Source organism: Triturus cristatus, chromosome 3_2, assembly GCF_964204655.1.
Source record: "Triturus cristatus chromosome 3_2, aTriCri1.1, whole genome shotgun sequence".
NCBI lineage: Eukaryota > Metazoa > Chordata > Amphibia > Caudata > Salamandridae > Triturus > Triturus cristatus.
Genome location: NC_140584.1, coordinates 971,405,198 through 971,432,952, shown reverse-complemented (window position 1 = coordinate 971,432,952; position 27,755 = coordinate 971,405,198). Strand labels below are relative to the sequence as shown.

Sequence of the window (27,755 nt, the reverse complement as noted above, 5' to 3'; positions counted from 1 at the left end):
CAATTACTTATCGATTTAATTGGTGGTAGTGCTGTGCCCTTGGTATTGGTAGACTTTACCATGTCCTTTGATAGCCTGTATTTTTGGCAGAAACACATGCGTATAAGTTTGCAATTTACTGAAACTCAAATGCATACATACCTTTTATCCTTGCAAGACTATGAACAAGTTGATGTTTGTGTTGATAATTGTTAGCAGAACTCTTCTGGTCTGCATTGTGGACATGCCTGGTACAGTATGATCAAACGACAATGTTGTATTTATATTGACTTTTAGGTATAATTGAGTAATTACACCATTCAAAGAACTGTAGATTGGAAGGGTTTGGGGAAATGTGAGGAAAATGACCATGAACTAAAGATTGAAAAATAAATATAAAGATCTCCGGAGCTAATGAATGACTGAATGTGCAGCTTGTGAGTGGGGCACCAAAGCTCTTTGGACAACTTTCAACTGTTTGGATTAAGTAAGCCTCCCTTTTCTTAAGTATAGACAAAAGACTAGCACAGTCTTTCTGCTGTTAGGGTTTATTTAAGAATGAATTACAAGTATCGTGATATTATTCAAACATAATTTGCTTTGATGCAAAAATTTGTGATTTATGCACAAAATTGACCTTCAGCTGTGTTAAGAACACAATGTATTAACCCTTTTCCTCAAGGAATTTCCATTTTCATCCTTCTTGCTATTTCATTTCAAATCTACTCCTCGTGAGGAATCCCTGAAATAACAAGAATACAGATTAAATTCATGACCTTTTTGGATTATTCCAACCTTGTCCTTTTCCAAGGATTGATATTCCAGTTTTTCCTAACTCCTGTGCCATTTTAAGGGCTATCAACAAAGAAATTACATGTTTAGCGAATTGTAAATTTATGCCTCAGCCCCTACACAGAGAAATGTGCAGAAATCATGAGTTTCCATGCATGCACTTCACTATAAACGTGTGGATTTTTCTCCAGCAGACAATCCACTGAGGTAGCTGCATTCAACAATCTTTCTTCCCAAATCTGATTCCTCAACATTTTCAAACAAGTGTCTTTCAAAGCATGTCAAACCCATCCTGATAATTCCCTTTAAGTCAACAAATTCCCTGTCATCTACCCTATTTGAATTTCTGCTGGGGAAACCCCCACACACCCTCATTTCTTTTGCCCACTTCCTCTTTTTCTCCTCCTAATCCCACTTCATATATCCTGCCACTTCCTTCGCATTATTTTTTCCGTCTTTCCCCTAGAACTCTACCCGTGTTTGTACTTTGTTGGTACTGTACTACCTGTACCGTGTCCTATGCCTAAGTATCTCTGCCTATACTCTAGTACCTCTACCCATAACATTGCCTTTGTTCTAACACATCTACCTGTAAACTATGCTTCTATCCCAGTTATGCCTTTGTAACACTAGCCATGCCTTTGTGCATTCGCCACTGGTGTGCCCAAGTACCTCTACCTTACTACATCTCCCCCATATAGTATCTCTTCCCCAGTCTCTAATATACTTTTTCTCCTTGCCTTTTTTTCTGTTCCGTTTCTTAATTCCAGTGTCCCCTTCTTGTGATTTTCTGTTGACTGTGGCAGTTCTCCTTTTACACCCCCTAGGCCCGCACTCAGGGCCTCAGAAATCCTCTCCATGCTGGCACAGTTCCTGCTGTGGAAAGTGGAAATCAGGTTGGTAAACTATGATTCCCTGAATCAGGATTTGGTAATTATAACTGAAATGCAAGCTTTTTTCTCATGTAAGCTGACTTGGTGAACCATGTCTATAGTGACTAATGCAAAGTCTCCCAGGATGAAATATACATTGTTTGGTTTGCACCATAAAACTGAAACTTTATTTACTTGACTTTATAGAGATCTATTGTTTTTCGTTCTTCTCAGCACCTTTAGGAAATCTACTATTAACACTTTTTAGTGTCAGTTATGTAAAAGTTTGTGTAGGAGCCAACACCAATGTAACAGGCGGGTTAAAAGTGAAACAACACTAGTTAGATGAAAACTTCCCTTCTCTCCATAATACTCTTATGAGCTTTCTGTGCTTTGTGCCCTAATGCCTTTATACCGATCCTGGATTTATTGGAAAGGACTGCAATATAGAGAGAAAAAAAATCCAGTAGAATACAAAGTTTCTACCAGAGTGGAACATATTGGACCTCTGGGGAAAATATATCTATTGCTTTCTGTTTGTGGGCGTTATTAGTGTCTTCTTTTTCCTTATTGATATAACTGTAGGTGTAGTATAGATATTAAAAAGTACCTGTTTGTGGACTCTTTATGAAGAACGTAGTCTAATGGGCTTCACTCTATTATTCAAAAATAGTTGTTTTTCTTTTAGATAGGTTCTCTGGGAGGCACTATTCCAACCCTTTTAAAAATAAGTCTCTCATGCCTCCTTGTAAAAAGACTATGAAACCTTGGGCCTGATGTTTGTTGGATAGGGTATTCCATCCCAAATGTTGCTGAGTACCCTATACACCAATCTTAGTCTACCTCCTTTATTTTCAGTTGTGCGGACTAATGTGTCCAACAGCTCTGCCCCCATTAGTTCGTTGGTTTGGCTAGTGGAAACCCAAAACCTATGACCCGGAAGAGCAGGGTCCTGCAGTGTTGAATACACCAGACCGTTTGCCCTGTTTGAAGCAAAACAATTTGATGTAATTTTTTTTTTTTCGGAGAAGACTGCCAAGAAAAGCCTATCTACCCAGAGCAGCAAAAAAAATAAAAACGATCCCCCCGGGTTGTTAGTATTTTGGTTTTAACAAACAAACTCCTGCTTTGGGAATTTGTTTTTGAAAAACAAAACAAGTTCTCTGAGTGGCTGCGTGAATCATTGTGGCCACTTAGCAAACTTTCAATGCCTTCAGAGGAGCAATTGTGTTAGTGGATCTTCTAAGGCATAGAGATCTCATCAGGGCTGGTGGAGATCTCTTAATATGATGGGAGTTAGTCCGGCTAAGCTGGCAGAGATTAAGACAGCTTCTATCCCTGACAGGATGGTAGGCCACCCTCTAAACTCTATATGAAGCCTTTAGTTTGGAAGAGATTATTTTAAATGTCTACTCATGGAACTTCTATTCCTATGGACTTTAGTGGGTGTCCATTTATAGTTATGCTTAGAAATATTATGCGACATGCAAATTATTTTTTCAAATGTCTACATATGTTTGCAGTCCATATAAAGAGCCTGATAATTAGAGCTTTCCATAGCTTGTGTGGGTAGAAAATAAGAAAAGGCAACCATCTTCCTTCTTTTATTGCTGCCCATGTTCAGATAAGTAAGATTGACTGTAGCAGTGATGATTCGTGTCTGCTCTGTGGATTTAGAGTTTGAATGTTTATGTTGTGCATGGGGAGCATTGATGTGCTTTCATTTCGTTTTAATTGGGGACATGGCATTTGGATCTTGTTTGTGGTGTTTGTTTTCTTAAAGTGTTTCACTGTTTTCAATATGTTTTTGTTTTTTATACCTACGCAGTTGGGCTTCAGTAGGTGCACTTTGTTATAAATTATTGAAGGCCTACCGAGACTTAAGGTTAGTAGTGCACAAGCAGCATGGCAGAAGCTGGCAGTTAGTGAAGTGCGAGTAGGGCCATTGATGCTTATTCCTCCTCTTGCATGGATGGGCACTTGTCCCTGTAGTGTTGTTTAGAGAAAGAGAGTGAGAATATGCCTACTCTATGCAGTCATGGATTTTTTTGGCTTGTTGAAGTCGCCTTCGTGAGTTATTGTGAAATTACATGACAGCAGTCATCTTTAATGTTTGGGGTAGGGTGAGAATGTTAATGTGCTGGTGACCATAATTTGGGGCTTAGGTTAGCTTGGCATTTTAGTCTGAGCCCCTTGGAAATTTTGACAAGTATGGAGTCTAGCAGTGAAATTGATTTGAATAATGGAGTGAGTAAGGGGAACTATAGGTGCAATGGCAGGTAAGTTAAGTTTGGATATGTGGGAGAGATTGTCAAGTTATTGGCACTGGTGTGGATCAGGAGGCACAGCAGATGAGTAAGGAGAGCTTTTGATCAACTAATGATGCAGATAAAGAACTAGCTGGCCCTTCTGGGTTTAGCCAAAAGGGTTGTAAATGGAAAGTAACTAGAATATTGATTGGTGGTTCTGGAAAACAGATGGGACATGACATATTGTAGGAGAAATGAGAGAGAGCAAATATTGAAGAGAATTTTATGAGACTGACAAAGATCACGAAATAGAAACAGATGTTCCATATGATGAGTCTTTGAGTAGTGGGGATCTTTTATTGATTTGTTCCACTGACCTTGATAATGACGAGGAAGTCATACCAGTTACATGAAAGAAAGAGTCCTGTAAAAGGGAGGACAAGAAGGATTGTGGGATTTTGCTTCACCCGGGCAGCTGAGATGTTTGATCCTCTAATGATACAGCACCTTCTCTTTCCTTGCTGGTAGGGACACAATTTTGTAAGGAAGTACAAACAACGCTGCGTTGTTAGTTCCAAAGGCCTTCGTTGCTGGGTAAAGTGGCTTATACTCTTCAATCGGATGTAAATATTTTGACCTTGTTGAATCATTGGGATAAGGATTCTTGGACAGACCTGGGTAAGTGTTTAAAGCCTTGTTAAGACTGGCTGTTTGAATCTCTAGGTGTCCTGAATTCAGTGTTTTAGATGGTTGAGGAATCATATGTTTAATAGTCCGTTATGGATGTGGTGGAGGTAGGAAAGTGTCAAAAGAGCGATGTAATTTTTAGGAAACGTTAATTCTGCAATTGCTGTTAAAAGACGAAAAAGAATTTTGATGAAGATAAATCCTAAGTTTATTTTGTAAGCTCGGTTGGGGGTTCAGTAGCTCAGGGCATACTTTTTGAAGAGTACTTTCTGAAGGGATTGTTTAAGTATCTGAAATCTTTTAATATTATTCAAAAGGTGCAAAGTGGCCATTTTAATATTATTCAAAAGGTGCAAAGTGGCCATGCAGAAATTGTTTAATGAAAAGGTTTTTGCCGGACGAGTGCGGTGTGGCTTCCTCCAGCCGAGGCTGTCAATATTCTTTGCATCCTTTATGCGAAGCTTTAGAGGCATAGGAGGTCAATAGTGGTCAGACTTCTTTCCATAGTGCACTGGGAGCAGTGTAAGGGATTCAAGGGGCAAGAAAAAAGAGAGATCTGCCTCAGGTGTGTGTTTAAGTCAAGACATTTTGTCATCCCCTATAAAAGTGGGTGGCAGACTTGCCCAGTTTTTTGGGAACTTAAAGGTTACGCAGGATCCCAAGTATTAGAAATAGTGCAGGGCTACAGTATATATTTTGTTGGTGTTTCTTTGCAAGGGGTGTATCCAAGAGACTTTGTGTTCGGCGAGGTGCAAAGGAGATTAGTAGATTTGGATGAGTTTGAAAAGAAAGGAGTAATCATGTTGTGCTAGGATTTTGAGGAATGTTTTGTAAGCAACATTAATTTTTTGTCTAGATAAAAAACAAATGTTGTAGACCAATCTTAAACCTAATGAGTTTGAAGGATTGGGTGGTGTATCGGCATTTCAGGAAATAGGGAAAGCATCTTCTGAGAGGTGTGTTGATGAGTTTGGATCGGTTGACCATGCTGCATGTGAAGGACATTTATCTGATGAACCCTGGGTGCAACCTTCATCAAGATTAGATACAGTTTTGTTTTTGCAGGAAAGTTATGAAGACTTATAAACATACCTTTTGATTGTTTTTTGGCACTGTGGTGCTTAACAAGTTAAAGGGTAGTGACCTAGTTAAGATTCAATGGGATATGCTTAATCATTTACTTGGAATCATTTACTTGGATAACATCTTGATTATGGCTCAGGAGAAAGAGAGATTGAAGAATGTTTTCATTTTTTAAAGGCTTAATCACATGCCACTGTAAGCACGTTGAAAAGCAGAACTGCAAGAGTGACACAAGAATGCTAAAATGAGTAATCACGGGACTTTAAGAACTTGTAATTATTGTGCTTTGGGATCTTAACAAATGATGGCAGTGATATTTTGGGTGGTGAACAGGTGTTGTGGTTAAAGGTGACAACGTACTGCAACAAGAACAACAGTTTAGGCTTGATGCAGCACTGCATGGTTGAACGAATTGAGAGTTTAAAACATGTTTTCAATTTCTGTTTTGTGTATAAAACGGAGAATAATTGTGCTGATGGTTGTTTATTAATTTTTGTATTTTAGACACCCCTGAGGAAGGGTTTACCCCGAAATGCATTGGGTAATTTTAAATAAAATCGTGGCATGTGGAAACATAATTCTCCTGTGTTTTGATGAAAAACCCTGTACATCATACGAGAATGAGTATAATAAATTGAAGAAAACAAAGGGCAAGAAGTTGAAAAGTAATGGTGAAAAAATGAAGAATATTGAAAAGACAAATAGACATTTGATTTATTGGATTCATTTATGGTGGTTGTGCAGCTTGAAGGGGGATCATAGGTGGTTCCTTCGTGTTCGGTCAGGAGAAAGAAATGGCACTGCGATCTATTTAGGTAGTAATGAATTTGATAAAGAGTCCAGGATTTCTGCTGAGCCGAAAGATGTCCTGTTTGGTGTTGGTGCAGTAGACTAGGTTTTTAGATTTTGTAGTAGTTGCACAGGAACGTGTGTTAATGCTGCCAACGGAAAAGTTAAAGAAGTTTATTAGAGAGATTTTACGGGGTTCTACAGGAAGAAGGTTTTGCAGTGTGAATCTTTTCTGGATTCACTATGTTGTGCATTATTCCGCCATCTAGTGGTAGGGTCCAGTATTGTAGTATGTATTCTCTTTTTTTCTTTTTTAGGTCTCGCCTAGCGAACGCAGCACATGCATTGCTTCACCTTGGAGAGACTATTGTTGTCGGTTTAGTGCGCAAAGGAAGACCAAACATGTGCGCGCCTGGACAGCCGATGTGCACGTTCACGACATCTGCATCAGCTTGGGCCCGGACAGCACATGGGCACGCGCACGGTGTGTCTTTTTAGTTCTGGCCAGCGTACACTGACACGGTCATTCCCTGCCCCCATGGAACAAGGACACAATGCGGCCTTGCCTTGAACTTCTTAAACCTGAAGCACGGACACAACTCTGGCATACCTATCAAGCTGGCAGAGAGGCAGGGTTCACCCACTGGCACATAGCCAGCCCTGGCAGGCCGCGCGGTCTCTCGCCCGCCGCATTCTTAATGGTCGCTGTAGGTGCACTCATGCTTGTGATTGGCCAGCCGCGGCACCTGTCTTGGTGCTGTGTGCCTTCAATGTGAGCCGGAGATCTGTGAGCAGAGGCGGCCTCGGAGGGTGGCGGAAGAGCACCATGGACCCTGCCGCCACAGTGCTGCTCTCCCTGGCCCTGGCTTTGCTCTTCAAGGTGCTCCTGCTGCGATGGAAAGCACGCGCCGCCCTGCCCTGCGTCTGAGGCTGGATCCCCCGGTTTGAAGCTGCCTTCAAGCTGGGCAAAGCTCCCTTGGAGTTTATCGAGCAGGCAAGAGTCAAGGTAACACAAAGGAACTGCATACATGTCACGCACACGCCGCGCAAAGTGCACGAGAAATTAATATGCATTCTCGAGCACTGGTAACGGCTGATAAAAAAAAAAAAAGTGTGCACCCTGCAACACACCAGTGAAAAGAGTACTCGTCTAGCGCCACTGCGCAGTGCTGGTAAACGAGCTGCTTATTGTACACCGCAGACCAAGAAACATCTTTACGTTTATGGGTAAACATACCTTGACCCCGCCGCCTCCCCTGTAGAAGCAGAGAGCGTGCAGCAACTGCATAATGCATGCGGGACACTCTACCCCCTCTCAGCTCTGAAGACACCTGCACAGATCCGTTGCGATCTACATGTCCAGTGGGCCAGATCTTGTGTCTTTCATCCGTGCTGCGTGCACAATACTAGATCTACCTTGCATCCTTCTTGTTGCTAAACATCAAGCACCACTTACCCTTTACAGGTGATACACAATGCAGACATAGAGGTGAAATTTTACACCCCTCCACACCTTTATTGTGCAGTGCGTTCCACATCATTTCAACGTATTTATGGAACTACAGCGCATCTTCCACATCTGCCAGAAAACAAATTAACAATACATCGAGGACCACTGGAAAAAAGACAGTTTGCAGGATGGGCTTTTTTTCAGTTAATTTAAAAGTGCGCACTTACCGCTTCATCCTAAACGAGGTGCCGATTTTAACAAAAACTTTTTTTGCGCAACCGGTACAAAACAGACGCAGAGCTGCAGGGTGGAACTCTGAGCCCGTCAACTTGCAGAAGTTAACTGGCCATTGTTTATTGTGCTGTTAATTGCGTCATTTGTGGTTTTAAGGGGGCAACCAGTTTCTCGAGATAGCGTAAGCATTTCTGAATTGATGGTCTAGTTGGTCGTGCTTTTGTCTGTTGTCAGACTACAGGTTGTTCGGGGGCATCCTTCATATCTTGCATGTCTTTTAAAGTGGCCTGCATTGAATCCCTACGTGCATTCTAATGACAAAGTCATAATACTTGAATGTAAGGTACTGTTCAGCAGAGCAACTTCTTAATAGAAAGAGGGGCTTTCAGAGGCCTGATAGTGTGAACACAGGGTGAACCCGAAAGTTAAGAAAGCTAAGCTTTACAACATTCACTGAATAAATGAGACACAAGAAGTGTGTGCACTTCGGCCTGGTTTCTGCTAATTTCAATATCGTATCTCTTTTACGTAGTTGGTCTTATTGTAGCAGTTTGAAAGGCGGAGTTAAAATGGCCTAGTAATTCTTCAATCTAAGAGAAAATGATAACATGTATAACATTTTAAAAGCAACATGATGAATGTATAGAATTTCCTTTCTTAAGAAGCTTATGCAATTTCATAATCTCTGCGAATTTCCTTCGTGTTAAAATGTTAAAAAGTTAGACACCAATGCCAAATGCATAAAGTTGCCTCTGCAGTATGTCTCATCTCCACAGTGCAGATGATTGAAGGTATTGGCCCCAGTACTCTTATTGTGGGGTACCCTACTCTACCCTCCCTCAACTGCAGCTGATGGCAAAGTTTGATTTTGGGACTCCGTAATGTGTGCCACCTGCTGGGTAGTTTTAGCTGCTGGGGTGCAGAAGGTATAGTACAGACACAGGTACTTTGTAATGGGTTATTTTGAGGTGTACTCTGGTGAGGTAAGAAATGTAGCCATAACCACAGGTATTAGGCAGCAGCAAACATCAAATTATGCGGCAGGGTTCACTAAACTATCCTGCAAGGAAAGGCAAATGATAAGCTATGTAATGTGATTAAAGTCAAATTAGTCAACAAATGTATTTTGTCTCCTCTTCCACGTACACAATAGAAGTAGAGACACCCATCTTCCTCATACTAAACCCGATAGGACCTTTTATTCCGCACCGTCTGACCAGTGAACTAGAAGATAGAGTTGGCCTTGGGGTTGGTTTGAGGTGGCTGCCAGCAACAGCAGCACACATCTGATAACGTTGCTTCTGCCGCGTTAGCCCAGTTCAGTAGTCCACACACAGGCAGAGAACTAAGTCCAAAGTCTCGAGATCCGCGGTGCTGGAGTCTGTCCTCTGGACGGGCGAGGGTTAAAATCCATGGCCGCTTCCACCTAGCGCACCCTGACTCGGTACTGGGGTCAAGGGCAGTCAGCGTTTGTTTGCAAAAACGTAATCTCATTCGGTAATTTTAACCTCAAGTGGAAATGCGCTGGTGGCAGGCCTGGGCACTGTGCATCACCTGCAAATCCCATTTTAAATGTGCCGTGCGCGTTATGCATCCCGTTTACTTGACATCATTCAAAATTCACTTAACGCTCTTGCTGCTTTGATCTGGAATTAAGTCAGCTACAAAAACCCTTTAGGCGCTATAACTGCCTTGGTATTTCGAGTCAGATGCTAGAGAACTCTTGCAGCTGAAGAAGGTAGTCCATAGTGAAATGCTAATACAGGTTTATATTGAAGAGATGAAATCTGCAGCTAATGCCTCTCTTCCCCAATTTATTTCTTTACTACTCTAAAATAAATCCTTTTAGACAGGGCTTTAAGTGGATCGAGTCTGTTGGGTCTCAAACCCGGTAGTAATTAAAAGCAACTTTGAAACGGGTCTCTAGCAGGCTTTGTATTCATATCCTTAACCCAATTGGTAAAAACGCGGATCGATTTCTGAACAATGAATGTAAAAACACGTTGAGGTAACCCATATCAGCAATTTAGTTTCTAAAATATGTTTTACATGTTTAACACTGTTAGGGAATCCAAGATTAAGTAAGCTAGGATGCTGAGTTTCTGTATGTTTTATGTACGTTTCTGTATTTTTTATAGTGTATTATGTATAGTGTTTCATTTTACTAATCTACATACATTGCATAATTTAAACTAGTTGCCTCCAGGTGTTTACAATGGGACACAATTGCTCTGGGTTTGAGGGTGTCAGTTTCGTTCTCAGTGTCTGTCCGTGTGTCTTAAAAGCGATCCAATCCTTGGCGCCTCTGCAGAGCACACAGAGCAATGGTCACATAGTCCAGTTGCAATTGTGATTCGGTGCAAATGTGTGTGAAGAAGGTACAGAGTTATCAATATATCTACAAGGCAAAAGTAAAAGCAAATGCAGTGCTTACAGGTGAGTGGGTGTATTTGGGGGGTGGTGAAGTGAAGGAGAATTGAATAAGTGCATTTTGAAGAGAGTGAGCAGGAGGTGCAGAAGAGGACAAGATGAGGTGTAGGATATGCAGATGGAGGAGATGTGGAGAGAAAAAGCACGTACATATCTAAACAAGCATTTGCAATGCAATAGGTCTTGCATTTGCGAGATTTTGAGCTATTGGCATTTTAAATTACAATGCCTTTTATTTATGTGTTGGTTTTTAAAACAAATAAATAAAAGGCATCATAATTTACAATGCCAATAGCTTAAACTCTCAAATGCGAGACCTATTGCATTGCAAATGCTTGTTTATTTCTGTTGGTGAGCGTATACGATTTAGTACCATTTGGTGTCCTTCTGTGATGTCGACTGGCTTCCTCAGGAAGCTCCCACCTTTGGTAGCCATCTTCAGATTCTTTTTTCCGCTGTTGGGTCTTGATCGTTATGGAGAAGCTCCCAAGATTGGAGAGAAGAATCGAAAAAAAATAAAGGAGAAATACAGTGAGGAAGTTCTTTCGACTTCCCGGGGCGACTGGAGGTCAACGAGGAGTCGAGAATCAAGATTTTAGACGACCATTGGAGAATGCGCATGCAGGGGGCTCCCTGGACGCGGTAATGGACAAAACGCTTTTCAAATGTTGTCAGAACTGTCAACACAAGTACACACAGAAGGATCAGCATCCACTCTGTAACCTGTGCCTGCCGTTGGATCATCAGAGCGCCGACTGCAATGCCTGCTCGGTCTTCACCCCGAAGACTTTGAGAGTGAGGGAAAGACAGTGACGAGCCAATAACAACATGCAGGGCCAAGGACCACCGCATTCGTTGCGAGACCTGGACCTCTCCAGTGAAGAGGAAGATAATTTTGCTGAAGGACCAGAGGGCGACAAGGAAAGAAATGTTTTGGTCGTGGAGGTCGAAAAGAAGACTTCGAATAGGGTAAGGGAGTCGTCGACCTCGATAAAACCTGAAGAGTCTCGAAAAACAGGCTCTAAACTAACAAAAGGAGCCCCGGCGTCGAAAGCTTCAACGATCGCAACGGCATCCAAACCAAAACACACCGTAGGATCCTTGGATAAGGACTCTGAAGCGACAAAGGTCCTTGAAAGGACAAAGACATCGAAAGACCCTTGAGAAAAGGAAGCATCGGCGTGGAAAAAGAAGCACAAGCAACCGTCAACTGCCGCTTTGGCGTCAACGGCCGAAAAATGAAAGGCCGAAGATCTTGACGACGAAACACACTCGGCCGAGATAGAAAGAAAGAGGAAAAGGCTCGAAGCCGAAATGGCAAATATACTACAGCGAAAGAGAGACTATGACGAAAGCTTGAAGCACTTCAAGATTCCGCCGAAAATAAAGGAGACTGAAGGGGAGACAGTCATCGAAGAACTGATACCGCCAACAACCCCTGAGCCAGTCGATGAAGAAGAGCAAGAATCATTCTTCGGGGATGACGAAGATGAAGAAACGTATCCCGAATTGGCGATCTCGGAGAATCAAGACTTACAATGGCAAGCTCTCGACGCCGAATCACCGGAGGAGGCTGTGGAGACATATCCTTCCAGGCCTTCACCACCAGATGACATTGGCATGTATAATCAAGTAGTTAAAAAGGCAGCAGACACTTATGGGGTGCCACTGGAGGAGGAACATCCCCGATCATGACACTAATGCCTACACAATCAAGAAACCAATTTCTCCCAATGCTACCAAGCGTACTAGAGGCATTCAAGGAGCCAGCTGCATGCAATGCAATAACTCCAAGAGGTGACAAGAAGCACAAGCACTCTTCCAAAGACCCCATCTACATCAGGGAATCTGTGCCGGCTGACTCCATTATTGCATCAACAGCAAGGAAAAGAGCAAATGTCCCAACTACAATGGGACCACCTCCAGACAAAGAAAGCAAAAGGATGGACCTGATAGTAAAGAAAGTGGAAAGGAGTGCAGCCAATTCAAATGCATTGTTGAAACAACACACCTATCAATCTTGGGAAGAAGTAGGGGAGTTGTCGAAGATCCTTCCTGAACAATTCCAAAAGAGGGCTACCCACCTGGTAGAAGAAGGGGAAAACATCGCAAATACATGCTTAAAATCTGCCTTAGATGCTGCTGAAACATGAAGCAGACAAATGATGATTGGAATCACAGAAAGGAGAAACGCAGGGCTCAGAATTTCTGGATTCAAACCTGAAGTTCAGAGTAACATCATTAACTCACCATTCAATGGTGAACAATTGTTTGGGAGTGTGGTTGTTGAGAAACTCAATCAATTGAAAAAGGACGACGGAACTGCGAGGTCCATGTGGGCTCTCCAGTTCAGGGGCTTATGTAGAGGAACACCATCAAGGAGACCAGCAGGTAGTGGTACGCAACAACCTGCTACCTCTCATCAAGGTTACCAGCAAACATTCCAAGCGGGACAACAGATAAGCTGGCAGTACCAAGGAAGAGCATCCTTTCGTGGGCGTTCCTGTGTCAGAGGACAGCCACAAAGAGGAGGACAATAAACCTCAACAAAATAACTTAAATCACAAATCAGTACACTCAGTAACACTGAGGGTACACACAGAGACACATTTACAGTTCCTCCAACATACCACACCAGTAGGAAGCAGACTACAATTTTCCCATCAAAAATGGAGGGGAATAACCACAGACAAGTGGATTTTAAACATGATACAGTACGGTTACTGCATAGAGCTAACCAAACAACCCCTAGACAAAGCACCAAAGAAAAAGAGACATTCCAAAGAAATATCTCACCTAGTCAAAGAAGTACAAGAATTACAGGAAAAACATGCGATAGAACACGTACCACACAGAGAAAAGAACAAAGATGTATATTCAACATACATCCTAATTTCAAAGGTGGACAAAGCATTAGGGCCAATATTAGACCTAAGGTTTCTAAACAAATTCATAAATACACAAAGATTCAAGATGACTACCCTACAGGAAGTGCTACCTCAGGTGCAAACAGGAGATTACATGGCAACATTAGATTTAAAGGATGCGTACCTACACATCCCAATGAACAAAAAACCCACAAGGCTAATAAGGTTGGTCGTGGACAACAAACACTACCAATTCAAAGTACTCACCTTTGGACTAAAGTCAGCACCAAGGGTGTTTACAAAGTGCCTAGCAGCAGTAGCGGCACATCTCAGAAGGCAGGGAATTCACGTTTACCCCTACTTGGACGACTGGTGATTCAGAGCAAGCTCTTACCACCTATGCAAGCAGCATATACAACAAGTGATAAACACACTAGTTCAGCTGGGGCTCTCCATACATTGGGCAAAATCGTCAATAGAACCGGAAAGCATAAAGGTGTTCTTGGGCACAGAAATAAACACCATGTTAGGGAGAGCATTCCCAAGCGACACACAGAGAACAGCCCTACTAAGAGATACTCACCTTTACCAAAGGGGGCTTCATCTGACAGTGAGGACAGTGGGGAAATTACTAGGGATGATGGCCTCATGTATCCATTTAATTCCCAGCATTCATCTACACATGAGACCATTCCAGGAATGGCTCATAACACAATGGTCACAGGCAAAAGGGAGTTGGGAGAATCTAGTGGTTGTCACAGACAGAGTTCATCAAGAGATTGCATGGTGGAACAAATCAAACATAGCACAACGGAGACCTTTCATACCACAAACTCCTACAGTGACCATAACAACAGATGTGTCCCTAATAGGGTGGGAGGCGCACATGAATAACCTCAAAGTAAGGGGATTGTGGACACAGCAGGATGCAGTAAAACACATCAATATTCGGGAGCTATAGACAGTATTCTTAGCCTTAAAAGCCTTTCAAAAGGAGCTATACGGGAAAAGGGTGTTGATACAAACAGACAACACAAGAACATTTTACATAAACAAGCAAAGAGAAACTCAGTCTGTACCACTTTCAGCGTTAGCCCAGAAAATCTGGAGATGGTCAATCCCAAGTGGAATAGACATCATAGCCATACACCTTCCAGGAAAGGACAATATGGAAGCAGACAGACTGAGCAGGCAAGCAGCATCATCCCACGAGTGGGAGCTGAATCAACTAGAACTGAAGAAAATCTTTGCAAAATGGGGAACACCACAAATAGACCTATTTGCAACACCCCAAAATGCAAAATGCCAAAACTTCGCATCCAGGTGACCTTACAGTCAGTCCCTGGAGAATGCCCTATGGATAAACTGGTCAGGGATATTTGCCTACGTTTTTCCCCCACTATCATTACTGAACAAAGTGATCAGCAAATGCAGAATCACCAAGATGACAATGATTCTCATAGCACCACAATGGGCCAGACAAACATGGTTCTCGGAACTAATGGAAATCTCACAAGGAACAAAGCACAAACTTCCAAAGAGGAAAGATTTACTAACAATGCAAAATGGTAAAGTGCTGCATCCAGAACCAGAGCGCTCCTGAGGACCTGGAATTCGCACATTTCAAACTTCCAGAAAGCACAATGGCTGTTCTAAAAAACAAAAAACAAATAGGAAACCAACAACAAGAAAATGTTACACAGCAAAATGGAAAATATACACCCAATTGTGTATTCAAAGGCGTCTTTCGAGACAGATTACAAATGAAAGAACAGTGCTAAAATACCTCACAGATTTACTAGAAAGAGAATTATGGTTTACATCACTAAAAGTACATTTAGCAGCAATTGTGGCATATACAAGAGGGGAAACGGGGAAGAGCTTCTTCACCTCACATGTGGTCAAAAGGTTCCTGGAAGGGGCAAAAGGAATTACACCACCAAAATTGGTACCTGCAGCAACTTGGAATGTGAACATAGTTCTAGCACAAATGATGACAGCACCTTTCGAATCACTGCACAAGGCAACGCTACAAATGCTTACAATAAAGATGGTATTTTTAGTGGCAATAACATCTTTACATAGAGTTAGTGAATTACGGGCACTCACACTACAGGAACCCTACTTCTAAATACATAGTAAAAGGAATGCCATGAGGATAGATCCGCAATTCATGCCAAAGGTGGTGTCAAGATTTCACATAAACCAGAGTATACAAATACCAAGTTTCTTTCAAAACCCTAAGAACAAAGCGGAAAGAGCTTTGCATACACTTGACGCAAGAAGAGCAGTCTTGTATTACGTAGAAAATACTAAAGAATACAGAAAAACAGTTATTTGTATCCTTTGCAAAAAGTTTTCTCGAAAGACCAGTAACTAAGAGCACAATCGAAATACGGATAGCACAAGCCATACAATTGTGCCACAAACAAGCAGGACAAACTTTACAAGGAGCGCCACGGGCACATTCAACAAGGAAAAAAGGAGCAACTATTGCATTTCTTGCTAACACTCCAATCCAAGACATTTGCATGGCTGCAACATGGTCTTCAGTACACACTTTCACCAAACACTACTGTGTGGCCATTCAAATGAACAAAGAAGCACTAGTCGGACAAAGGGTCTTACAGCATCTATTTACAAACCAAAGTTAATTTTCCACCCAGTCACTGCAAAACTAGCAAACTGTTACAAAGACTATGCACAGCATAGTGAATCCAGAAAAGTTTCACGCTGCAAAACAAATCGTTTCTTACCTGCCGGTGTAGTTGTGCACCTTGAAGAATTTTTTGGATTCACTAGCGAACCCACCCTCCTCCGCCAAGGAAGAGAACTATAAGGAGGCGAGAGAAAAAAAAAAAGAATTCGAAGATGGCTACCAAAGGTTGGAGCTTCCGTCAGCATCACAGAAGGACACCAAATAGTACTAGGTCGTCGACACCCACCAACAGAAAAAAAAGAGAAGAAATACTACAATTCTGGACCCAACCACTAGATGGCGGACTAATGCACAGCATAGTGAATCCAGAAAATTCTTCAAGCTGCAAAACTACACCGACCGGTAAGAAACCATTTGTTTCAGTACGAACTTTGGTAAGTGTGGTAGGAATATTGTCATCCTAGATACAGGCAATATCTCCAGGACCTTTACATTATCGGGCACTCCAGAGAATGAAAAGCATTATTCATACTGTGGTTTCTAGGTTTATTTGATCCCTAGGGTGAGTTCCACACTAAGGAACATCTTCAGTTGTTGGCTTGAAGGATATTGGGCGATTCTAGCAGGTGCTAGATCTTTCGGAAAGGCGCTTCAGGACCAATCAGAGAGGCTTAGGCCCCATGGTCTTCTAACACATATAGATCAGCATGAAGAAAATTGGTTCATTGGTGTTTGGACAATGGGTGAGGATACTAGTGCAGCAGCTTTAGTTGTGAAAGTTTTGGTTGATGTTCTTGAGCAGGGTTTGTTGTTTGGCAATCTCTGCTAGGCATAAGTTAGTGGTGGGCTCACTGATAGGATAGGTCAGAGTACTTTGTTTCAAAGGTTGATAAGAAGTGCACGAATAGCGAAGCCACCTGTGCTGAAATGTAATTCTTTGTGGGATGTTAATTTGGTTTTTCAAATGTTGTATAGTTAGGAACCTAACAAGGGAACCTTTGAAGAGGTTATCTCTGAAATTGGCAAAGTAATTGAGCCTGGTTTGGAATCCAGAAGTTATCAACCAGAAGGGGTTTATTTCTATGTTCATAGATAAAAAAAAATTTATTTTTGATCAAGTCTTTGTTCTGGTTTTTCCTGAGAATGAGAATTTTTATGTTATGAGATGTCTTAATGAGTATGAGAAGAGGACTTAGGAGACTCCGGTGTATCATTTGAATATATAGCTTAAGTACACTGTTAAGGCATTTGAATTGCTTTCGTTGGTGAGCTGGTTGAAAGAGCTGATGATAGAGGCTGTAACAGATGTTTCTGTGTTTGGTGCACACTCGGCAATGGGTGCAATGGCTTTAAAGGCATGCCACTTTTGGGGTTATTTGCACTCTATCTTTTGTTTAGCGTATTGGTCTGGTGACTGGGTTTTCAAGAGATTTTTTTCTGGATGGGCAAATTAATATAATTTGGCCTCCTTGCCTTGCCAAATATGTGTCTTGCAGTAAGAACGGTAAAAGATTAGCAAGAGAGCATGTCCTCTATACATTAAAAACTAACGTATTTTTAAATATTTGGTTGGACACTCCTTATTGTACATTTTTAGGCTTGTTAAAACTGGACAACATCAAATCAGTTGTATCATTTTCTAAGGCAATTGGATGAAATGTTACCCTTAAAGCTGATGCATTATTCTGGTAAATCATTGTTATGACTTGCCACATACAAAATCCAAAGAAAACAATGAAGTGGTCCAATCAGTTGGACTTAATAAATTGTATCAAATAGCTGTCCACAATTGCAACATATAATCTGCTTCTAAAAAACAAGCTATGACTTGAGATGTTGAGTGCTTTTCATGTATCATGCTCATATCATGTATTGAAGTTATATTTTCTTGTTGTGATACACATATGCATGTTTTGAGAAATGGTTCATGTACTTGATTGTTCTCCTAATAGCTTACTCTATGCTTAGAATAAATGGAAAAGTTTATCATATTAGAATAATTAGAAAAGCAGTACTTTGGTGAACCCTTTTGAAAACCATTTCCAAAATTATTGTAAATGAGACCTGTTTGCACTATATTTGAGCTGTATGGGATAGGGAAACAGCTAATATGAGAAGAGGCTAACAAAATCATGAATAAAGTCACCAATTAAAATTTTACAACGATGCCTGCCAAGGTGAGCTGGATTTGTATGTTAGACTCTGCCATCAATGTTTGCATTGGTTGACACTGCTTTTTCTCCAACTGCTGTTTTGCTAATCTTGCAAGGTCCGTTTTATCAGATGAGCAAAACTTTACTTTAAGCACAAGTATTGACAAATATTCTGGCCACCTCACTGCTGTACTGAGTATTTTCTCTTCCAATGTATATTTTTCGCCAAGCCACCACTGTTCTGGGCAGCTTGAAAAAACTTTACAAGTTTTTAATTGCCCGTTTCAAGGCTAGATAGAAACAATTAAGAATGAATGGCTGCAAAGTCAAACTTTTAAATCAATGCAGAACATTGAGAGGGAAGAAAGAAATGAAGTGGGCTCAGAAGAGTACTGCAGTATGTAGAAGTTTGAAAGCTAACTTTTAGCTTCTGCACAGCATGACTCAAATTAAGTAGGACGGGACTATAAGTAATTTGCGTAATAATATATATTTGACATTAGTGACCATGGTTCTAAACTGTAATCACTTGATTCGCTATATTTCCAGGATCTCTGTTAAATCGTGGCCTGTTGTATGATATGTTTGTTTCCTTAGTAGTATAGGATTTTGGTAAGAATTAGGTATCATGTTTTTGGGCAGAACTATTTTAAATGAGAATTCTTCACTTCATTGGATTAAGGAAAAGAGTATTCATTCCCACAGAATCCAATATACAGATTTAAAGCTAAAGGACTGTATTTTCTTTACCTTGGCATCCTTAAACAGAATCTCATAAAGGATGACACCAACAAGTGGATCTTCACATGCATATTAGTAACCAAAGTTAAACCCTTAATCGTCTAGGGTAAATGCCTGTAGATACCAGCATGCCAGTATAATAATTGTAATTAAATTGGAGTCACCATGTTTTTAATTTAAATAAGGCACCAGGAATTTCAAAATATAAAAAGCAACATGTTATTAGATATTGAGGCATTGTTTTGGTTTTTTGTTCTGTTTCAAAATGTCATGTTACTGAATTTATTTACAACATAATTAGAAGGGCAAGGAATTTGAAGTATTAAACAAGATAAAAGAAGGGTTATATTCAAGCATTCTGTGGACGTTATTCATTTAGGTTCTTATTAGTATTCGGTCCTCAGTAAGATTAATTCGCTTCCTAAAATGTTTTTTTTAGTGAGGATGTATATTTTGGGTGGTAGAGATTACATGAAATGGGTGTTATTTCAGTACTTTTCTTCCTCAACAGCGGCGTTTCTGTATTAATCCTTCTCGTTATGTTTGAATTACGCAAATTTGAAATTGAGTGTTATATCCAGAGGAGTATTTTCTACAGTAGGTTAGGAAATGTGAAAATGTTTTAGTGAAACACAAAATGTCATGGCGCTTACTTCACTGGCATGGCATGCCGCTTGTTGGATAATATACTTTTCTAAACTCCACTAGAACGTGCTAAACAAGAAAAGGCAGGCCTTCACTCTGGTTGTTGGTGCTAAGACAGATTCTGGGTGAATATTTCAGAAGTATGGTTTAGAAATTGCATAGTGTTGCATTAAATAATTAGAATTGTGCACATGTTATAGCGTTGTTGGATGGACTCCAGTATTTTTTGCTTAGATCTAACTTTCCTAAATATTGATGTTTAGCCACGTACTTCCCTTCATCTGCCTTTACGTTAATATCCAAATTTGCTTTATTACCTTCCTGTTCAGTTGCCCAATTTCTTTTTCTTTCATTCCCTTGTGAATTTCACCTGCTTTGACTTTCTAGTTTATAATACTTCACTGCCTCCGCATATTTTAGAGTTTCTCTAAAAAGTTATTGTGCTTATGCTGTTGAACTGCAAAATTTTGACTTCAGACATTGAAAATTAAACGTTCACCATATTATTTTCCTGCCTCTTACGTTTCTAAAGAAGGCTTGCCTAGTGGACTGTTCAACTGGCTTACATCATGGCATAATGGGATCATTACTGCAATAATTAAAACTCCACTTATCAAAAGATGCACCTTGCATGATGGTCTGAGCCGCTCAGGGACAAAAACATGATTTATAACATTGCTCATGCAGATTAAACTCCGTACATTTGTATTTTGTATTTTTTCTTCATATTAGCCGTGCATGTTTTAACACTTCTGAGAACAACACCTTATATGAAATAGCAATGATTTACAATATTGGTTTCTTCTATATTTCTGTATAATTATTACCACAACTAAGCAATTGAAGAACTCCATGTCTTTATTTATTTGGCTATTTTTTGTCTGCAGTGTGCATTTATCTTTTAGTTCTACATAGTGTTGACCCAAAGTCACATATATTTGTTTTAAGTTGACTTATCCTTTTTTTCTATTTCTGCTTCTCCTGTGGCATTCTCTCCTTAGCCTATGTGTCTTTGAAGAACACAGACACATGTGTTATGTGCCTTCACAGGTTACCTAAATGCTGCCTGACCTGCCCGATAGGGACCTCATTCCTGTCTCTCTTGGGTGGTAAAGTAGAGCCCAACTATCAGCTATCCTTATTTATACCAGATTTAAATGCGGGGTTAAACACATACTGGGCAAGCTGTTCATATGCTTTCCTACATTTTATTAAGTGTGAGAATTAGTCTAAAAAATATTCTTGTGAACATCCATATAAGAATTTTAAAATTTGCATTTATGTAAAGCAAGCAAGCCAAATTGGCCAATTTCAGCTGAAGGTACTGTTCTTTATGCGATGTGTGTGCTACCAGGCTATTGCAATTGGCAGTATGTGCAACATTCATGAATCACATTTGCAACCTACAGGAACAGCATTATATAAACACTTTTGTGTAGTTTTACTTAAGAGCTTATGAATTAAATATGTACATGTTAGATACAGGTCAAACAGATGGCAGTTAACTAAAGTTTGAAAAAAAAATGTTTCCGCTCATGTAGAAAATAGGCTTATTTGTTGGGGCTGGCACAAGTTCTGTTATATGAAGAATGATATTGAAATAGCAATACGGATGTTGTATGTTTTCTTAAAATGTGATGGAGAAATCTAAACCGATTCATATCCTGTTTATATACTATGCCTTCACCGTTTTGCTTAATGTTTTCTTTTCATAAAATAAAATATTCTAATACATGGTATTTATGTTCTGGTATTTTATTTATTCTGATAAGTAGTGGTCAATGTGGCTTGGAGTTCGCTTTAAAGCACTTTGAGCTGTTGGAAGTGGAAGGAGTATAGAGGAGCTGGTGGTGATTTCATTTTCGTGCACAGTTACGACAACTTGTAATTGTGATAGGGCAGTCAGCAGTCTAAGAAGCCTTCCGAGAATTTGGGCCTGATTTTGATGTCTTGCGGAATTCCTTCTACTAGACGCCGACTCAGTCCTGGGACAGACCGACAACCGGTCTGTGTTCCCGGCTGCCTCATTAGGATGCGACCGAACACTATCTGATAGAGACATCTAGCCGCAGATTCCTTAACTTAGAATGTCCCCAGGCGCCAGACTGAATCTGAAAATTTCTTTGCAGCAGCACCTCTGCATGCCGGGGGACGGCGCCACACGACCTCGCCCTGACGTCGTTCACGTATGTGACGTCAGCGAGGTCATTCAAGTCCCTCCCGGCGCGCTGACGTCAGTTTCCTTCTTTTCCTTCTGCCAAGGCGGATCCGGAGTAAGTGGTTCCTCTGGCCTGTTTTCAGGCCCTTTTTGACGCTTCCCGTCTTGAACAGTGTGCGATGCCTTCGGGCTTTAAAACGTGTACCTCCTGTTCGCAGCAAATGTCTGTGACGGGCCCACATCTTATCTGTATGTGGTGTTTGGGCGAACACCACGACTCGACGGATTGCGACGCCTGCCAACACCTCAAGCCGAAGTCCCGGCGGGAGCGCCGGATGAAGCTCCTTTTGATTCGTCAGTCCCGGTCGGAGTCGTCTCGTCCCCCAGCCTCCTCATCATTGGCAGGTCCCTCTGGTTTCCAGTTGCGGCGTTGGTTGCCCTCTGGGGCCCGGAGACGTCGTTTACCCCTTATGGGTAAGTCGCGGCGCATGTCGCCGGGGTCCTCGACCTCCCATCCGTCTGTTGTCGGGTGCACTAGTTCCCGAAGCCCTCCGGACGTGCCCCCCTGGGAGTTGTCCACCCCCTGTCCGCCCTATCCGGGCGCGGGGCGACTCGGACCCAAATGGAGGCCTATGCCGTGGCTCTGCAGGCCTCCCTTGGGTCCTCTCCTGTCCCTGGGGCGTTCTCGAGGACTCTGCTACTTACGGGTTCCCCGAAAGACTTGCCGGTGGGTTCACCCCTGGCGCCAAATAAGCCCTTGCCCCCCAGGGACGAAGGAGATGTGGTGTCGTCAGGGTGCGGCCTGGCTGGGTCCCCCTCTACGACCATTAGCTCCCCTGCCACGCCGCATAGTCCCGTGGGGCTCCCTGTAGCGTCACAGGAGGTTGCTGGTGCTCAAAGCCTTGCTTCGAGCACACCTCTGCTTTCCGGACAGGCGGCCGCCTGCTCAGAGCCGTGGTTGGCGCCGTTCTGGTGCCGAAAACTCGCCTCCACGACTCCGACTCTGCTTCTTACTTCGGAGTCGAAGCCTGTTGTGGTTGAGGCTTAGTCGGCGCCGGTGCGGTGCCGGAGGCTTGCCTCCCCGGCGCCATCCCCTTCTTCGGAAGCAGAGCTTGTCCTGGTGGATGTGGAATCGGCACCGGATGGAGCCGAGTCGACGCCTGACTAGGCAGGGTCGACGCCGACCGAAGTTGTTTTGGCGCCGCGTCGGTTTGACTCTTCTCCGGAAGCTTCTAGGGAGAGTTTGGCGTCGCCTTCACGTCCGACTATGCCGGATCTATCCTTGCCTGTGTCCCCCTTAGAATCTGTGGACCTGGCAGGATCCCCGCCTCCTCAGGAGCCCTATCAGGACCCCCATTCGTCAATGGGGCTTCCTTTCTTTCAGCATTGGTCACACCCTCAGTGTCTTGGAAGACTTAGTTTACAGCTCTCACCTACAGATGAGTTGCTGTCCCCTCCTTGGAGGGCTACAGAGGCTGGTGCGGCGTTTCTTAGAGTAGTCTCCTTGGCCACTCGTGTTCTAAACATGAAGCCCCCTTCGGTCCCCTTGCCTGTGGACCCCTCTGCTTGATGTCGTTCACCATGGGTCGGGCAATGTGGAGCCACTTCTGCCCTTTGAAGCTTCTCTTTATGACGCCCTTTTGGGTACCTGGGCTCGGGCAGCTTCCGTTGATCCGGTGGCCCGTTCTGTCTTGCACCGCCACCGGCCTGCTCCACATGATCCAGTTTGCTTATTTGTTCACCCAGACGTGCAGGGGTTTGTTTTGCAAACTGCCTTCCCTTCTCAGTTAATGCTTCCACCCTCCAGGGAGGCCAGATGGCTTGAGTCGTGGGGTCGTAACCTCTTCGCCTCCACTAGTGCTGCCCTTCGTTCACTGAATACAGTGTGCGTCTTGGCTCTGGCTACCTCCTGCCTTATGGGACTCTGCAGAGTCTCTTTTTTCAACCACCTCTGAAGGCGCTCGTGTTGACCTCCTCCATCTTCTTCGGGATGGCCGTGACCTTGCTGAATTCACGACCTGCTTGGCCTTGGATACTGCTGATTCCTTAGGCCGAGCTATGGCTGGTTCTGGTTGCCTTGAGGCGCCATGCTTGGTTGAGGGATAGCGTCTTTGCGGAGAATATCCGGGAGCGACTTGTTGATCTACCCTTTGATGGGGTTTTATTGTTTGATGCCCACGCCGAATCGGCTGTTCAGTGCGTCCTTGCGGGCTTTCGCTCTCCGCCTTAAGCCTATATTTCCCAGGTCTTTTCGCATGTTCTAAGGCGGTTACCCATTCAATTAGCATCCTTTCGATGCCTTATGCGTTTATAGCTAGCAATCAGCCTACTGTGGCAGTGTTCCACAAGTTGTTGTGTCTGACCTCTGACTGTGGTTTGCCCTAAGAGGTGTTCTCCGTTGTTTGGGGTGTCCATACTCCAAGTGGGGTACTTGTATGCTATTATATAACTCTGCTTTATGTTATGTGGGCCTAGAGATCCTTTGGGCTCTATGCGTCCCCTGATGCTCTTATCCTGCAATTTTACGGTGTTCAATGTTGTGAGTTTGCGCAATCTTCTATACGTCATGGGTCGTCTTGCTTATATGCGGCATTCTCCTCCTTGGAAGATTTTCATGGTGTTTTTCACGTTTAAAATGTGGATACCACCTGCCATTAATGCACTAGGTGTGCTCCTATTCCTACCCATGTTGCATGGTTGAGGCTCGATAACCCTTCTTTGATTGATATATATATATATATATAATCTACTGGAGGTCGCCAGTAGATAGTTATAGTTAGGACCGTGTTTCCATAGGAAATCTCAAAATTCTATTTTGAATAACTTTGGCGCCGGTTGACGAATCCTCGCGAAATTTTCAAAACTAATGGGGCGCTCCGCTCAGCTCCTACCCTTAAAGTCTCGGGGGGATTCGTCAAGTGGGGGCCGAGAAAAAAGGGGGGTCCCAAAACGCGTTTTCTCCATGCATTTTCCCATAGGACCTTTAGTCGAAGGTACAGCCCGAACGGCTGAACAAAATTACTTGAAATTTGGCAAAGAGGTAGTCCTCAGGTCAGGGATGTGCCTTTTGCATATATGGAGTCAATCTGTTCAGTAGTTCCTGAGAAAATTGCAGTTAAAGTACATAAATATCGTAATAGCGTAATTCTGATTGGTGGTTACATGTCAGTCAACGTTCGAATCGGTCGAAATCAGGAAGTGTCGGCCGCCATTTTGTTTGTTTTGAGTGTGAGAGTGAAAAAGGAAGGTGGCGAACGTGAAAAGAGGGCAGGGTAGAGAGTTCCTGACCCCCTAGCCTTTGTCAGGGGGTCCCTGAAGGACCCCGAAGGCAGAAAAAAACATTTAAATTTTAATTTTTTTTAAATCGCGGGGTGTGCGCACGGTGCACAATTTTTTAATACGTAGTTTATTGTAAAATAAATATATAAAACATATAATAATAAATACATAGCTTAGCATTTAAAAAAACGTACAAATTCACTGAAAAAACCATACGTTATAGTTAGGAATTAGCATTTAAAAAGCCTTGCAAATTCACTTAAAAAACCATAGGTTTCACACATGTTATAGTTAGGTGGACATTTCACTCGTAAAAAACCAATGAAATTCCCCCGTTATAGTTAGTTCAGATAACTATAACTCGCGCGACCGCCACTCTATCAAAAGGATGATGTCATCAGTGATGTCATGAGAGATGCCACTGACCATGTCATGAGTGATGTAATATGTGACGTCATGAGCAGTGGATTGCGGGTGCGCGAGTTATAGTTATCTGAACTAACTATAACGGGGGAATTTCATTGGTTTTTTACGAGTGAAATGTCCACCTAACTATAACATGTGTGAAACCTATGGTTTTGTAAATATATATATATATATATATATATATATATTTCAACAAGCTGCCCAGATATGAAGCCGCACTCCGTAGTAGGTAAGTAACATACTTTATTTCATGCACATGCGGTTTCCCATCTCGTTTTCAGTCTCATCGGCCTTACGCGTTTCAAAGCACTCTCAGCTTCTTCCTCAGAGGCCGTGTCAGAAACCCTGTTTCACCATGCTGCATCATACCCCCACGTGTTCTATGGCTTTCCTTGGCTTCTGGTGCGCCAATTAGAATAATTCCATACTCGCACTGCACGCTGGTAGATGTAGTCAATTCACAGTAATTACCCTCCAGTGGGCTTAGGTTTCTGGCACCCATATTGAGACACATATCTGGGCAGCTTGTTGAAATATATATATATATATATATATATATATATATATATATAATCAGGGCTGCTCTCGGTATTGCCCTTTGCCTACGCTGCACGGTGTCTTTCAGTACACTTAGGTGCACTTTGTTGTTTTTCCTGCATCTTCAGCAATATAGGGTCCCTTTTGCGTCCCACTACCTAGGGTGGTTCCCTGGCTTTACACTGCTCCCTTCTTGGGGTGCCGATATTGAATGATATCTCTCTTTCTGGACGAGAGTTCATTTTTACTCCCAGTCGGAGGATGTGGTCTACGATTCTGAGATTCTTTCCTACATTTATACGCCTATTGGTACTCTGGTGCCCCTGCTGCCACTTCCTTCGGATGTGCCCCTTTCATTAGGTATCACCCTATACTATGTCCGCTGTGCCTGCGGGACAGCTCTTCTGATGTCAGTCGTTCTAGGGTCTGCACCCTACAACTGTATTTCGTGAGTTGGTTCTCACGTTAATCTTCAAGCTGCCTGGTTGGGCTGCCCTATGCCCTTTTTTTAGCTACGCCACCTTGTTGTCTCTTTGGCTGTTGGCTCTGGGCATGTTTCAGTGGTGACCCACATCAGCGTGCTTCAGATTGTTCCTGCTCGTCCCTGTCTCCCCTTTGGTGCCTGGGTGTGCACTTGGCGTGTTTCTTGTTCCCGCCTGTCATTATAGGACATTGTTCAGTTTCTACCTCTTGCCCTTTGGTTCCTGGCTGTAGCTTTGCCGGCCTTCCATCCATGAGGTAGCCTGGTAGGCTCTGGTATGGTTGCATCGCTTCATGTTTTTCCCCAACCTTTGGTTGGTGTCCACATAGTGCGCCATTAAGCTCAGAGTGGTCCTTCTTCCTCCTTCGTTCGGAACTCTCTCTCTCTCTCTTTGTTTGCTATATAGCTGGTGCCGTTTCTACATCTCATACTTATACAGTTTTGGTGTAGCACCATTATGGCATTTTTTTTCGGGACGCCTTGCCTCCCGTTATCTTTCGCTATTCTGAGCTAATTGGGTATTGCTGTGTGGTTGTCCTGCCACAGCCTTCCCCATTGTCCGTCACTCTGTTGCCGGCTCCGTGCTTGAGCACTTTCTGTTGTTCTGTCGCAGATCCACCACCCCCTGGGGTATGGCTTTGGTATCTATTCTAAGTTAAGGAATCTGCAGCTAGATGTCTCTATAAGATGTACAAGTTACTTACCTTCGGTAACGATGTATCTGGTAGAGACGTTGTCTAGCCGCAGATTCCTTAATGCCCACCCATCCTCCCTGCTCTGCGAGAACCTAGCCGGATGGGTTTCTCCTCTTGCCTACTTTCAGTTGCTATTGGTTTTCTTTCAAGGGTGATCACATAGTTGCCCCTTTCGGAAATACCATATACGGCTGACTCCCTCCAAGGGGATTTTTCCTGTAGATGGTGCCTTTGTATTCACTGTCATCAGGAGATTCTTCTTCTTCTCCTGCTGTCTTCCCTCCCGCCCGCCTTCTCCATTAACTAGAGGCTCTTGTCTCCTATATAGTCGTCTTCTTTGACGATCTCTTCAGCTCTGTTTCACACTTCCTTTGTTATAAGGGAATATACCTTCTTGAAGTACATTGCTGTTCTTTCTGTAAGGAAGATACCTTCTTAAAGTACATTGCTATTCTTTCTGTGCTCCGTCCTTGTTGGACGGCACAGTTCTACATGGCAATAAGTCACAGTTCTACATGGTAATAACAGTCTATTTTTTGTGTGTTGAGA

General features: G+C 42.6%; 1 protein-coding gene across 12 annotated transcripts in view; it reads left to right on the top strand.

Annotated features, from left to right (window-relative positions):
• The window catches only part of NF1 (neurofibromin 1), a 1,956,660-nt gene that overhangs the window by 942,548 nt on the left and 986,357 nt on the right, over nucleotides 1-27,755 (top strand). The window lies entirely within an intron of this gene.